The sequence below is a fragment of the Apodemus sylvaticus genome, chromosome 6 (assembly GCF_947179515.1).
Source record: "Apodemus sylvaticus chromosome 6, mApoSyl1.1, whole genome shotgun sequence".
NCBI classification, from domain to species: domain Eukaryota; kingdom Metazoa; phylum Chordata; class Mammalia; order Rodentia; family Muridae; genus Apodemus; species Apodemus sylvaticus.
This window is the reverse complement of record NC_067477.1, coordinates 146,949,483-146,961,712: the sequence shown is the minus strand read 5'-3', so window position 1 is coordinate 146,961,712 and position 12,230 is coordinate 146,949,483. Positions and strand designations below refer to the sequence as shown.

Genomic DNA, 12,230 nt, shown 5'->3' with positions numbered 1-12,230 from the left:
AGTTTCAATCTCCTTGTTTGTAGATTAGATCTGACACACCCCAAGGGGCTGAGTTCTAGGCACCCAGTGAGCTTGAGGTAGATCCTGTTCTGTGGGAACAGCCTGCTCCTATTGGCCGCATCCTTGGGGAAGTCATGGTCAGTGAAGTGACATTTTGATAGACATCCGGTCGTGACTTCATACACTCCTCAGCACAGTGAAAGCGTCTTTTCAGAATGTTGTGGGTGTGGAAACTTGCAGTCATGCACGTGTAGCTCCGTAGAGTCATTCTGAGTTGTTTTTTTTTTTTTTCTTTTTTTTTAAGGAGCATATCCTATTTATTCACTAGCAGAGCACATGGACTCACTTCCACTAGCAGCCTTTTCTGGTTCCCCCGCTGGTGTTAAGTGGACTCTTACTGTGGTCTTAGGAGATGGATAGTTTGAATGATCTTTATGGGTGTTCACCATCTGTGCTGTCTCTCTGCAGTGACTGTGTTTTGCCTGTCTTTTCTTTTGTCTTGTTCTCGTTCTCTGCTTTGTAGGGTTTCCATTATTCTAGACACCAACCATTTGTTATTAATCACCTGTTTGCAACCATTGGTAAGCGAGTATATTCAATCCTTTGATCTCTATAACCATAATTCCTATGTACAAATATATTGTGGCTTTACCAGGTTTGTTCAGCCTGTGGCATGATGATGGATTTGCTTTAGGAGTGTTATAGATGTGGGCCAAGATAAGCTTTTAAAGAGCATGTGAGGCTGGGGGGCAACTCAGCTGCTCTTCAGAGGACCACAGTTTGGCTTACAGCCACCTGTAATTTCCAGCTCCAGGGTATTAAAGACCCTTTTATGGCCTCTGTCGGTACTACTACACACAAACTACATGCATACATAGACAAAAACACATATATATACACACATACAACTTTTTAAAAGAAATTTTCAATTTAAAAAAAAAAACTTTTCTTTCTTTTTTTTCTTTTTCTTTTTTTGGATTGTACCCTTCTGAATCTTGAGCTTCTTGGTTGACAGCATTGTGTCATGTTGTCAGAAGGTTAGATTCTTATGCTAGACCCTCCACTTAACTAGAATAGTCTTTGATCTTTTCCTGAACAACCTGGGGGGGGGGGGACGGCTACTCTGTAAACATCAGCATTTTTATGTTAGAAGATCCTGTGTGCTAATGGTTCTGCCAAAGGCTGAGCACCTTTATTATTGTTTCATTGTTCCATGGGCTATCTATAGATTGTTTTTTTTTTTTAAATCAGGTAGACACCGAGTCTCAGTCTGTGCCTTGGACATTTATTTACCTTTAATCTTTTTTAAAAAATCTGTTCCACGATAATCACAATCCTTTGCTGGAGAACCTTGGGAACAGCCTGTGAATTATAGGATAGGTAGAAATGGAATTATGGGAACTGTGTAGGGCCAGGAGAGGTGCAGCAGATCTGCAGGGCTGGGTAGTAGAGGAAGAGAAACGTCCTTGGATTTGAGGCCCAGTTTCAAGGCCAGCCTGCCTGCAGGGTTTGCTAGTACAGTGGCTTGGAAGATAAGGAGTCTGAGTTAGGAGTCTCACATTTTTGGTCTGACACTGGGTGAGTGGTTCATGCCATTTCATTTGCCAGGATGGGAATTCCTGTGCAAACAACACTAGGGTTTTTGTTTTTTATTGTATTGATTTTCTTTTGTTTGAGTGAAAGAATCTGAATGCTTTTATACATCCTAGATTTAAAGCGTGCATTGCACATCCAGGTGGAGATTCTCTAGGCAGCTAAATGTAAGAAGTCTAGCAGTAGGCATATAGAGCTGGAAAACAGCATGCGATGGTATAAAGTTAAGAGTGTGGATGGAGGAAAGGCTTCCCCTAGGCCAGAAATACAGGTGATTAAGAAGAAATAGTAAGGAGAAAAGCCTGCAGGGCATCCCAGTATGAGAGGAGGCGTTACAGAAGGCCTGATCATAGTGACCTCTGTAATGAAGACCATTGGATAAGAGTGAGGAATTGTGGAAGGGATAAAAGCCTTTAGTAGCCTTAAAGTGCAGGTAGAGTTGGCAGAGTAAATGGCTTTTGAAAATATGTTGTGGTTGTGTTACTGTATAGAAAGGAGATGCTGTGGACATGGTTTTGGGTCGAAGATACTATTTTGTGCAATATGGGATGGTTCAGAAAGATACTTTGGCCAGGGGAGCTAAGACAAGTAGCTTCCATTTAGGAGGTGGACTGCTTCATCGGGGCACAGGCAGCTTATCCTACTAGCAAAAGAGACTCCAGTGTTCTCAGACACAACAATGATCATGTATTCTGATGTTTCCTCACCCATTACATCAGAATACAGAAAGACAGTAGATGAGAAGAAACGTTTAGAGTTCTGGGCACTTGAATCAAGCTCACGGCACAGTCCTTTACTATCTACAGGGCCGTGACCCATGAGCTGGCCGGAAGTAGCACACAAGTCTGAAAGTATTTTTGCCTTATTGTCACCAAAAGAGGAATCTTTAATATGTCAAGAATGTGTGTATAATAGTAGGAATCGACAGTGCCGGGTAGGATGGGATCAACTACACAGATTCTGTTACTGCAGTGGAAAGTGTCATGAGCTTAGAGCTGCTTGCATTGCGCCTAGAAAGCAAAACAAAGCAAATACACACAGACTCAAAATGATGGGATGCTCTGGTAGGCAGAAGGACTGCCTTCCAGAGCTCCTGGCAGCCACAGGTGGCAAGTGCTTAAGGTTCAGACCACCAGCCATATTTGTGTTGATCCTGTGTGCACGGCACACTGTGAGCAAGAGGGGTGCTTTTCTTCCTAGCTCACCACCCAGGGCTCAAAAGGAGAAAAAATATTGTGGAAGTTCTAATGGAAGGTCATTCTACAGAGTTCCTGACTGGCACTCCTCAAAGCATGAAGTCTGGGCAGTGTCCCAGTCAGGAGGCCCCTAAGAAACCACAAAGCATAATCTAGTATCCTGGATAGGATGCAAAGACAGAAACAGGACACTGGGGAGGAACTGCCAATCTCAATAGTATGGATGTGGGTTCATTACTTGTAGTAATTACATTTTACTGTCAGATATTAATTAGAAAGAAAACTATAATTTAAATTAGCATTTAAGTCTTTCTGTAGCTGTGACAAGATACCTGAGGAGACATATTTTCTAAAATGTTTATTTTACAGTTTTAGGTTTTCAACCAATAGTTGTTTCTAGGACTGTGTGAGACTGCACATCAGTGATAGAACTCTACATTCTCTTATAAGGAAAGCTTCTCCCCAGCCCGTTATATTGTGGGCCCTTGTGATCCATCCCAAGTTACCTCTGAATACTGCTGCAGTGAGGCCAGGTCTTTAATATCTAAGCATCTGGGGACTTTGACCATCCAGGGCTTAAGAGAATAATATCCTTTTAAATGACACATGCAGTTGCAAGTCTCCAGGGTTATTTGTAGATGTGTGCGAGTCAGCTATGGTAGTTCATGTCTCCTCACCTGTACTGGCAGTTGTGGGTTTTGTTGACTGAGTTTCGTCTCAGGAATGCACATGTAGCAAGCATTTCAGACCCACAAGTTAAGGTAGTTTTCATATTTACTGTTTCATCTTGTAGGGGAGGGGAGCATGATCCTGACGGTAGAGGCGGATTAGTGAATGAAATTCACTTAAAACTAAAATGATGAGGGAGGAAGTTGCAACCAGAACTGTTACTGTCTATATAATTTTTCTTTTTATTGAGATACTTATGTGTTAATAATTCTTGTGTGAATGCAGTGAAAGGGGCTTGGACATGTCTCAGCATTTAAGAATACTAACATCTTTTCCAGAGGACCCAGGTCCAATTGATAGCACCTAGCCACCTGCCTGGCATCTCACAACTGACTGAAACTCCAGTTCAGGGGATCTGATGCCCTCACAGAGAGACATACGTGCAGGCAAACATCAATGTACATAAAATACATTTTTTAAATAAATAAAAGAATACAGATAGAAGACTCATAAGTGATTTTCTGAGTGCCTCATACCCAGTAGGATGGCTACTATTAAACATAAATGTTGGCAAGAATGAGAAGATATTGAACCTTTGTAAGTCATGGAAACAGGCATAAGAATGTAAACCCATCACCAGTTGGAAGGGCTCATGGGCTTCTGAAGGATGGAGGACAGTGGAGACACTGGGTGTATTTGGAGAAGCTGAATATGCTCAGCTCTCTCAGGTGCTAAGTGCCTGTGGTTGTATTTTAACTTTCTGGTTTTAATAGTAACTTACAGTTCTTTGTGAAATATATACTGGTTAAGTGCTCTAGGTAATTGTAAATTTCCTAGATAGAAGCTTGTCACCATTTGTTAGCCATGGTGGCAGCACTGGGTGAAGGGAGCTGAAGAACCTGAATTTGGAACCCTAGTACTTGTGCATTTGCTGGGTGCACGTGTCTGCAACCCCAGTGGAGACTAACAGATCCCAGGAGCTCAGCACCCAGTGTAGCTGAGATGGACAGCTCCAGATTCAGTGAGCTGAGCACTTTAGGTTTCAAAAAACTAGGTGAAGACAGGGTGACTGAGGAAGATAACCCTCCTGGCTCGCTCAAGCCATACAAGGGAGAGTGAGCCTGCACATGAGCACACATGCACATAAATGCATGAACCATGTACAGGAAACTGAGCAGATGAGGAGATCTGAGGAGGAAAAAGAAAAAAAAGTCGCAGTCGGTCATCAACCACCTTCCCACAAAAGCCACCCAACCTGGTGGTCCAGGCTGGCTTTCAAACCCTGACTTTCTCTACCAGAGAAAGATAACTTAGAAGGCATCATGCTGGTTACTATGAAACGAACTGTTCACCACCTCACAGGCCATCATTGCCAACAATGCCAGAAAACAAGTCACAGAAAGAACCCCTCTGTGATAACCCAGTGAGGCAAGCTGGCTTCTGCTTTGCAATATCCAGTCTGAGTCTCTCTCTCAGGAGACTTTGCCTCTATCTAATGAAATATTAAAAACACAAATCCTGTCCCAAGTCATCCTCTGGTGTTTCTCCCTAAGTAATACCACCTGTTTGTTTGTCAAAAGTAAATTGGATTTGGCTTTTTTTTTTTTTTTCATCAACATCCATCTTCCCCCTAGGATTTATTTTTTTAGAACACCAGCAAAACTCTGCTTCCAAGTGAAGAATAGTAAATGAAGCCGTGGGTTTGTGGAAAGCGCCTTCTGGTGAATTTGCACCCCAGATCTTCTGCTTTCTAACTTGTGAACTTAGGTGAGTCACTGAACACCTCCAGTCCCCTTTCATCATTTCTAAATGCACCTGTAGATAACATCTACTTCAAAAGGTTCTTGTGAACATTTGATGTGCTCATCCTTATGAAGCACTATGACATGGGTCTCAGTTGACTGTCACCATGCGCTCCTTGACCATGCAGATGGTGCTGGGTTCTCACCTCTTGCAGCTGCCCATGGAAAGGGCTGTTATGTGTGTTCTCTTTTATGTGTGGTGTGTTTTTCTGTTTTAGGAACGTGGTGAGATCTTGCCTATTGCCACAACTTAATTAATTTAGTGAGAGATGGAACAGCCACTAGATTCCATATTATATCCTAGTTAGGATTAAAGTGTATTGGCTGTAATTAGTAACGGTGCTGCAAAAAGCCACCGACTGGCCTTTCTGTTCCCCCACAGGAGATCAGGGTCCTGCCAAGTGCTGTCACATGCTTTGACATCTGACAGGTCTATCTACACACATCTTGAAGTTAAACAAGAACTTTAGTTGGTTCTAAAATCCATTCATGAGTCAGTCTCTGTAATGCAAATGGACTTTTGTAAATCATGAATCAAGGACCATGCATACAGCAATAAAAAGAGAATATAGAATGCTCCTGTTTCCAAAGAAAAACTCTTCACTGAGATCAGCTTCCTGTTGCTGCAGGAGCAAATTCCCACAGTGCAAATGCCCCCAAACAGTGACCACCTACTTCACTTGTGGTTCTAAGTTCAAAGTCCTCACAAGTCCCACTAGGGGACATCACTTGGTGTCACCAAAAGCTACACTGCTGGAGGCTCTAGGAGAACTCTCTTTTCTAGTTCTGGAGACATCTCTTGGCTACAGCATAGCATCAATAATTCTCTCTCTAATTTTCTTCCCTTTGATTAGCAAGGATGTTTGTAGCTATCCAGAGTCTGCTGGACCATCCAGGATTATGTCCTCAGAGCAGGGGGAGCAGTTAGTGACCGTGTTGGTCTTGTAATCCAACAAATCTGTAGGTGCTCTTTATAGAATGCAGACACATGCTTGCCACATCTTGCAAAGCCTGTATTGAGTGAGTTTTTCTGACTGATCAGTTGCACTCTTCCACCACTCAAGTCATGATATGTTACATAGAAAAAAACATTCTAGAGACCCTCTGTGAAGTTGTTACATAATCTGAATAATTCAGTTTTTGTTGAGAATTGGCATTGGGGTGAAACCTGTCCCCATTTGGTCTCAGTTTGCATCCTCCACCCTCTTTTCTCTGTCTTACTCACAGACACACATTCTGGTATGGCTGTAGACACATGCACATAGATGCATTTTTTGCCAGTAAAAGTGGTAGGCTTGCTTTTCCCTCCTGCTTGTCTGTGTGAATATTTTTAATTTTGTTTGTGAAATTCTATGTCTTCCTTCTCACATTTAGATTGACAGTCCTCCAATAGTTAATCTTTATTAAGACCTTTATTAATCATTAAAACAAACTAAATCAATGTTATTATTTTTTTAATTATTTTTTCTTTCAGATTTTCATATATGTTCAGAATATAGTCACTCCCACCCCAGCAACCCTTTCTATCCTCCAGTCCTTTCTCATGTAACTTCCAGCTTTCTTCCTCCTTCTTCTCCTCCTCCTCTTCTTCCTTCTCTCCCCCTTCTTCCTTCTTCTCTTTTGTCCTCTTCTTCCTCCTCCTCTTCCTGCTCCTCTTTACCCATGGATTTCAATTTGTTTTGCTTGACAAATATGGGAATCATAGTCCTGGTGAAGATCCTGGCTCTGTAGCTACACATACCACTCTCTCTGATTCTCAGTCTCCTAAAAGATGCTTCCCAGAATGGTGTCTGTTCTCTGTGTTAAATGATGGCATCATGTGCCCATCCCATATCAGAATTTAGTTCTCATACCAAGGCTTCTAAACATGTCCATTTATAGCCTCCTGCCCTGGAGAGTAAGTCTGCATACTGATGAGATAAGCTCCTTTGTTTCTCATGAATTAAATCTCTACTTAGTGTTTGTTTCTACATGATAAAGATCATCCTTTGATAAAGAACATTTTTCAAAGTTGATATTTTTGTTTTATAATCATCAGTGCTGAGCTCCCTGCTTGACATACATTGTACAAAATAGCAGAAGGGTATGTAGGGCCATGTCTGAAATTGCTTGAGATTCTGTTGGGATTACGAAGTCTGAGTTTTTAACACTTCTATGAAACTCATATTTGTACTAATTTGGAATTTCGTGGAGAGAGAAAACCAACTGCAGGAAACTGTTAAGGCTTCTGCCCCATAATTAATCCATTCTATTACTTTAAAAGCAGAAGATTTTGTATAGACAGGAGGATCCAAGTCTAGTCTGGAATCTGAGCTGAGGTGTTTGGGTTTGTATAGTATGTTGCACATACAGTTTCCTGCAGGGAGCTGTGAGTCATTGGGGGTGAGGACTTACTTGATTCTGAATTACTCTTTGCTTACACATTCATAAATCTTTTATTGTTGCCAGATGGGTCATGACCTTCATACTTTATGCAGTCTCTCTTATGTTTCCAACTGATAGTTTTAAAACTTGGGTCCTAGTTAGAAGATTTTTGCTTTGGTTTTTGCTGTGTTCACAGATTTGAACCGGGTGGGAGCACCAGAGAAGATAAGAGTGGTCCTGGGACCTGGCCCTTTCCTGGAGGTTCTGATATGATTGGTAGAGGACGTGCTCCCAAGCAGTGCCAACGCCCATATAGGAAGAAAGGATTTGTTTGACCTTGTAGTTCAGAAGAAGGTGGTTCACCATGGCAGGGAAGGAAGGGCACTGGAAGCAACTTGGTTTATGGCCAGACCAGGAAGGAAGAAGGGGAATACTGGGGTTTAGCTACCTTACTCCTTTTTTTCTCTGTATTTAGTCCAGGATGCTAGCCCATAGAGTGGTGCTACCCATATTTAAGATAAATTGTTCCTCAACTAAACCTCTCTGGAAGCACCCGCGTAAATATACCCACTACATTCTTGTGTCTCATTAATGCCCTGAGGGTTTTTTTATTCCAGTCAGGTTGACAAACACCACAAGACACCCAAACACAGCACTTGAACTGTAACATTTTACCCCTGGTCACCAGAGGGTTGTGGCCACCTCTTAATGCAAATTGCATTCATTATAACTTTGAAAGATTTCTTACTCTTTATCTCAAGAGTGTTAGAAGTCCAAAGTCTTTTCCAAGACCTGAGGCAAATCTTAGGGCATAACAAGGAAAGATCCCACTAAAACAAGACTGATTCCTAGCCAGAAAAACACCAAGTCTTGCACCTCCATATCCTGCATCTGGGGTATCTGGTTCCTCTGCCCCCAGTCTGGCTACCTGCAGTGCATGTGGCTTTTTCTTGGCCAGATGCACTTGGTGCCTGCTGCATCCCTTAGCTGCACACTGTGGCCTCTCCAACACCCTGCTCTGTGGCTTAGCAGGAAGCTGTGTTTTTGTAAGCCTTATGCTTTCAGCGTGCACTGAAATAAATGCATCCAAGTCCTCTCATAACTGTTGTTGATGCAGAAGGAAATTCAGTAGAGAGCTTTGGTTGGCTGGATATCAACTGATTTAAATGATGATCTGATCCTATTTAAATTCATTTTGGAAATTATATAACTCGGCAGCAGGCATGGAATTTAAATGGAATCCCCTCTGAACCTCATTTTTATTACTACTTTTGTTCCTCTCCCTGACTTTAAAAGAGATGCCTATCTCGTTGCTTTTTGGGTCTAATCTGGTAGAGAAATCAGGTGTCTGAGCTACAAGCTGTGGCCTTCTGATGGCAGTTAGCTTTCGTCTCTGGCTTTGAGAAGACCTTTGTGTAAACTCTACCTTCGTGGATATTATGTGCATTATGTGTACAATTTACAAGCATATTCTTTTTCCCAAATGATTTTTATCTAATGTGGTAACTCATAAGTGAGAAGACATGTATTATTCTTTATTTATGTGCCCAAATACAGTAGAACATGTCATATTCGTGCCTCCATGGGTCAGATGCATGGGTTTCCTGTGACTCTGAACTCATGAAGTAAGATCATAAGAACTCTGTCAAGAGGAGTTTGGGTCAAGTATCTTGTCATCACTCCTTTTATAACTGAGGGGCATATCCAGTCAGTAGAGGGGCTGGGTATGATTTTTGCACTTCAAGAACACTTGTGCATTTTGTACCTGAGAAGGGTACAGTTGCTGAAATAGGTGAACCTGTGTGTTTTGTGTTCTTTCCTATCTAGTACGTCCCAGATTGACTTCATCAGATTTGTGCCATTTGTTTTAATAAGCTGTATTTTGGAGTAGTTTTATTATGTATTTTGGTCTACACAACACGTCTTGATATATATTTGCAATTACACGTGCTCACCATCTCTCTGCATTGCGTGCTTCTCCCCCTCCTCTCTGTCCACTGGTCCTGTGTCTCCATAGATCTTTGCCTTTCTTAGCATGTCATATAATGAAATTGCTATTCAAGAGCTAGTTAGGAGACAGCAAGGCAGACTGGTCCTACAACAGAATTCTACAATCAGGAAGACAGAGTTCAGCTCCCCATGTGAGGATAAGCGGGAGTTCACAGCCAGAGGAGAGGAGGACCATGCTGTAGAGGATCCTGGGTGAGCCCACCTAACAGGGTTCTCGCTGGAGGAGGCCAGGCGGCCAGCCATCACGTGCAGCATGGTGGGATTCCTGGAGCCTGGGCAGGTGTCAGGGCGGATGATTCTTGCTAACACTGAGTGACCCAGTGTGACCCAGTGATGGGCACAAAAGCTACAGAGAACAGGGCTGCAGGATGTCAGTAAAGGTTGCTCCCAGGAGACCCCCATGTCCAAATCCACATGCCTAGCCTTTGTAGCCTTGCTGTCTGCCTTCAATCATAGGAAGCATCTTCATTTCCTCCTACTCTGTCCCTAACACTTAAATATTCCACTGTCAGGTACACAGTTGGTTTATCAGTTCACCTACTGAAGAATATCTTTGTTTATTTTCCAGTTTGGGGAATTATGAATGATGTGGTAAATATCTAAGTATTGCTTTGTTTTCAACAGTAATTTTATATTTATAGGAAAGCTGTAGTTATTTGTGCAGAAAATTAGCCCTTAGCTAATTTCTCCAGTGTTGTCATATTACATTGAATTGTCAGAACTAATTGACAGGGCACATTGCTGTTGCCTAGGCTTTGTTTACATTTCAACAGTGTCGTCACAAATTTCCTTTGTATAGTTTACGGTCCAACTCAGGATACCACTGTGCATTAGTAGTACACTAATTGAATTTGAGCTTATGGGAGTAGTTTGGGTATGTTATATTTATTAAATATCTTCAAAATCCTCAGCATATGCTGAGAATAGTAGTGTAAACTTGTCAGCTATAAGGGGATGGTGTCACTTGTCAAAAGATCCCTCTAGTTATGAGATTGTTATTTTGAATGTTCCCCCCACTCCCAAGTTTACATCTAGCTTCCATAAATTGTGCAGTGTGTTTAGTGCACTGAGAGGGGCTGCAGGCTTTGATTACAAGATGTTGTTTCTCAGCAGCATTAGAGCTTACACGTAGGTCATTTTAAGGGCAAGTGTTTCAAGAGGCTGGAAGGAAACTGGTGGCAATAGGAGCTGTCATTGACAATTTTTCAAATCTGTCAGAGGAGAGGTGTTCAGGTAGCTAATGAGCATCTTCAAATGTTTTGCTGGCAGAAGGACTCCATGAAAGATGACAGAAGAAGTCATTGTCATAGCCAAGTGGGACTATACTGCCCAGCAGGACCAGGAGCTCGACATCAAGAAGAATGACCGGTTGTGGCTGCTGGATGACTCCAAGACTTGGTGGCGGGTGAGAAATGCAGCCAACAGGACAGGCTATGTGCCTTCCAACTACGTGGAGCGTAAGAACAGCCTGAAGAAGGGCTCCCTGGTGAAGAATCTCAAGGACACGCTAGGTGAGTGTCCATACCTGACCTGAAACAGGAGGTCACGCCACAGGAACAGCCAGGGGGTAGCACTGCTGCTTCAGCTTCTGTGTGTGTGTGTGTTTACGCATGCTGTGTGTATATATGTATATGGTGTGTGTGTGTGTAGTGTGTATTTTGGGGCCAGGGGTTGATGTTGATAGCCTCCTACTTGGGTTTTACATTGAGATCGAGATAAAGTCTCTCCTCCTTTTCTGGATAAGTTATACAGTTTGGGATCTGGGGTAAATCAACTCTTCTGTGTGCTAGGGACCCCTACACAGTTGTCTGTCTCCTTGTGTCCAAACTGTAGAGGACCCTGACTTAGAATTATGACAAGCTCGGTAGCCTTTCCTGTCAGTGTACCAGCCTTTTATCTTACAAACTCCCATGCACTGACCTCCGTGTACACAGAAGCAGAAAGCACTTTTCCCTTCCTCTTAGGTGATAGGATATTTTATTCCACAATTTCAGACAGTAAATGTATACTTGGGGTGATTAGCAACATGACATCAGAAGCCTCTCAAATGGACACCTCCATCAGCTCTGTTTGGTTATCTCGTTCTTCACAGATGTGCCTCTTTTCTTCCTCTGTCATATTAGTTCATTTCCTGTCACTGTAACAAACTGCTTGAGGTTTGGTTACTTTATAAAGATTAAGACTTAATTTGGTTTACACTCATGGCCCAAAGTTAAGTGACTGTATGCATATTTGCCTTCTTGGCTGATTTTCAATGTGGTGTAAGTACCATATGGCAAGAGCCTAGGGGAGATAGAGAATTTCGAGTATTGTATGTGTGTGTTTTCTGATACGTTTCCCTCTATAAACACCAGTATTTATGCAACTTCTATCACCCAAAGGCCCCACCTCTAACCACTGTGCTAGGAACCAATTTTTTTTTCTTGTTCCTGCCTCTGTGGGGATTAAATTCATCGCAAGGTAAGGAAATGCATTCAGCTACATTAATCCATAGCACCTGGTCAGACAGGAGATAATTGCCACCACAGTGATGGGCAACCATACCTGAGTGTGTGCATATTGTGCTCACCAACATGGTTATTACTTCAGATTATCT

At 42.3% G+C, this 12,230-nt stretch overlaps 1 protein-coding gene across 6 annotated transcripts in view; it reads left to right on the top strand.

Moving 5' to 3' along the window:
* LOC127687712 (myoferlin-like) overlaps nt 1-12,230 on the top strand; it is a 315,382-nt gene that overhangs the window by 255,316 nt on the left and 47,836 nt on the right. The window contains exons 3-4 of one of the 6 annotated variants that reach the window (XM_052186635.1): nt 5,093-5,225; nt 10,904-11,145. The exons of 4 other annotated variants lie outside the window; for them this stretch is intronic. The gene's annotated coding sequence lies outside the window, so the exon portion shown is untranslated. The remainder of the gene's footprint in view (nt 1-5,092; nt 5,226-10,903; nt 11,146-12,230) is intronic. One more of the 6 variants, XM_052186636.1, reaches the window with a different exon arrangement.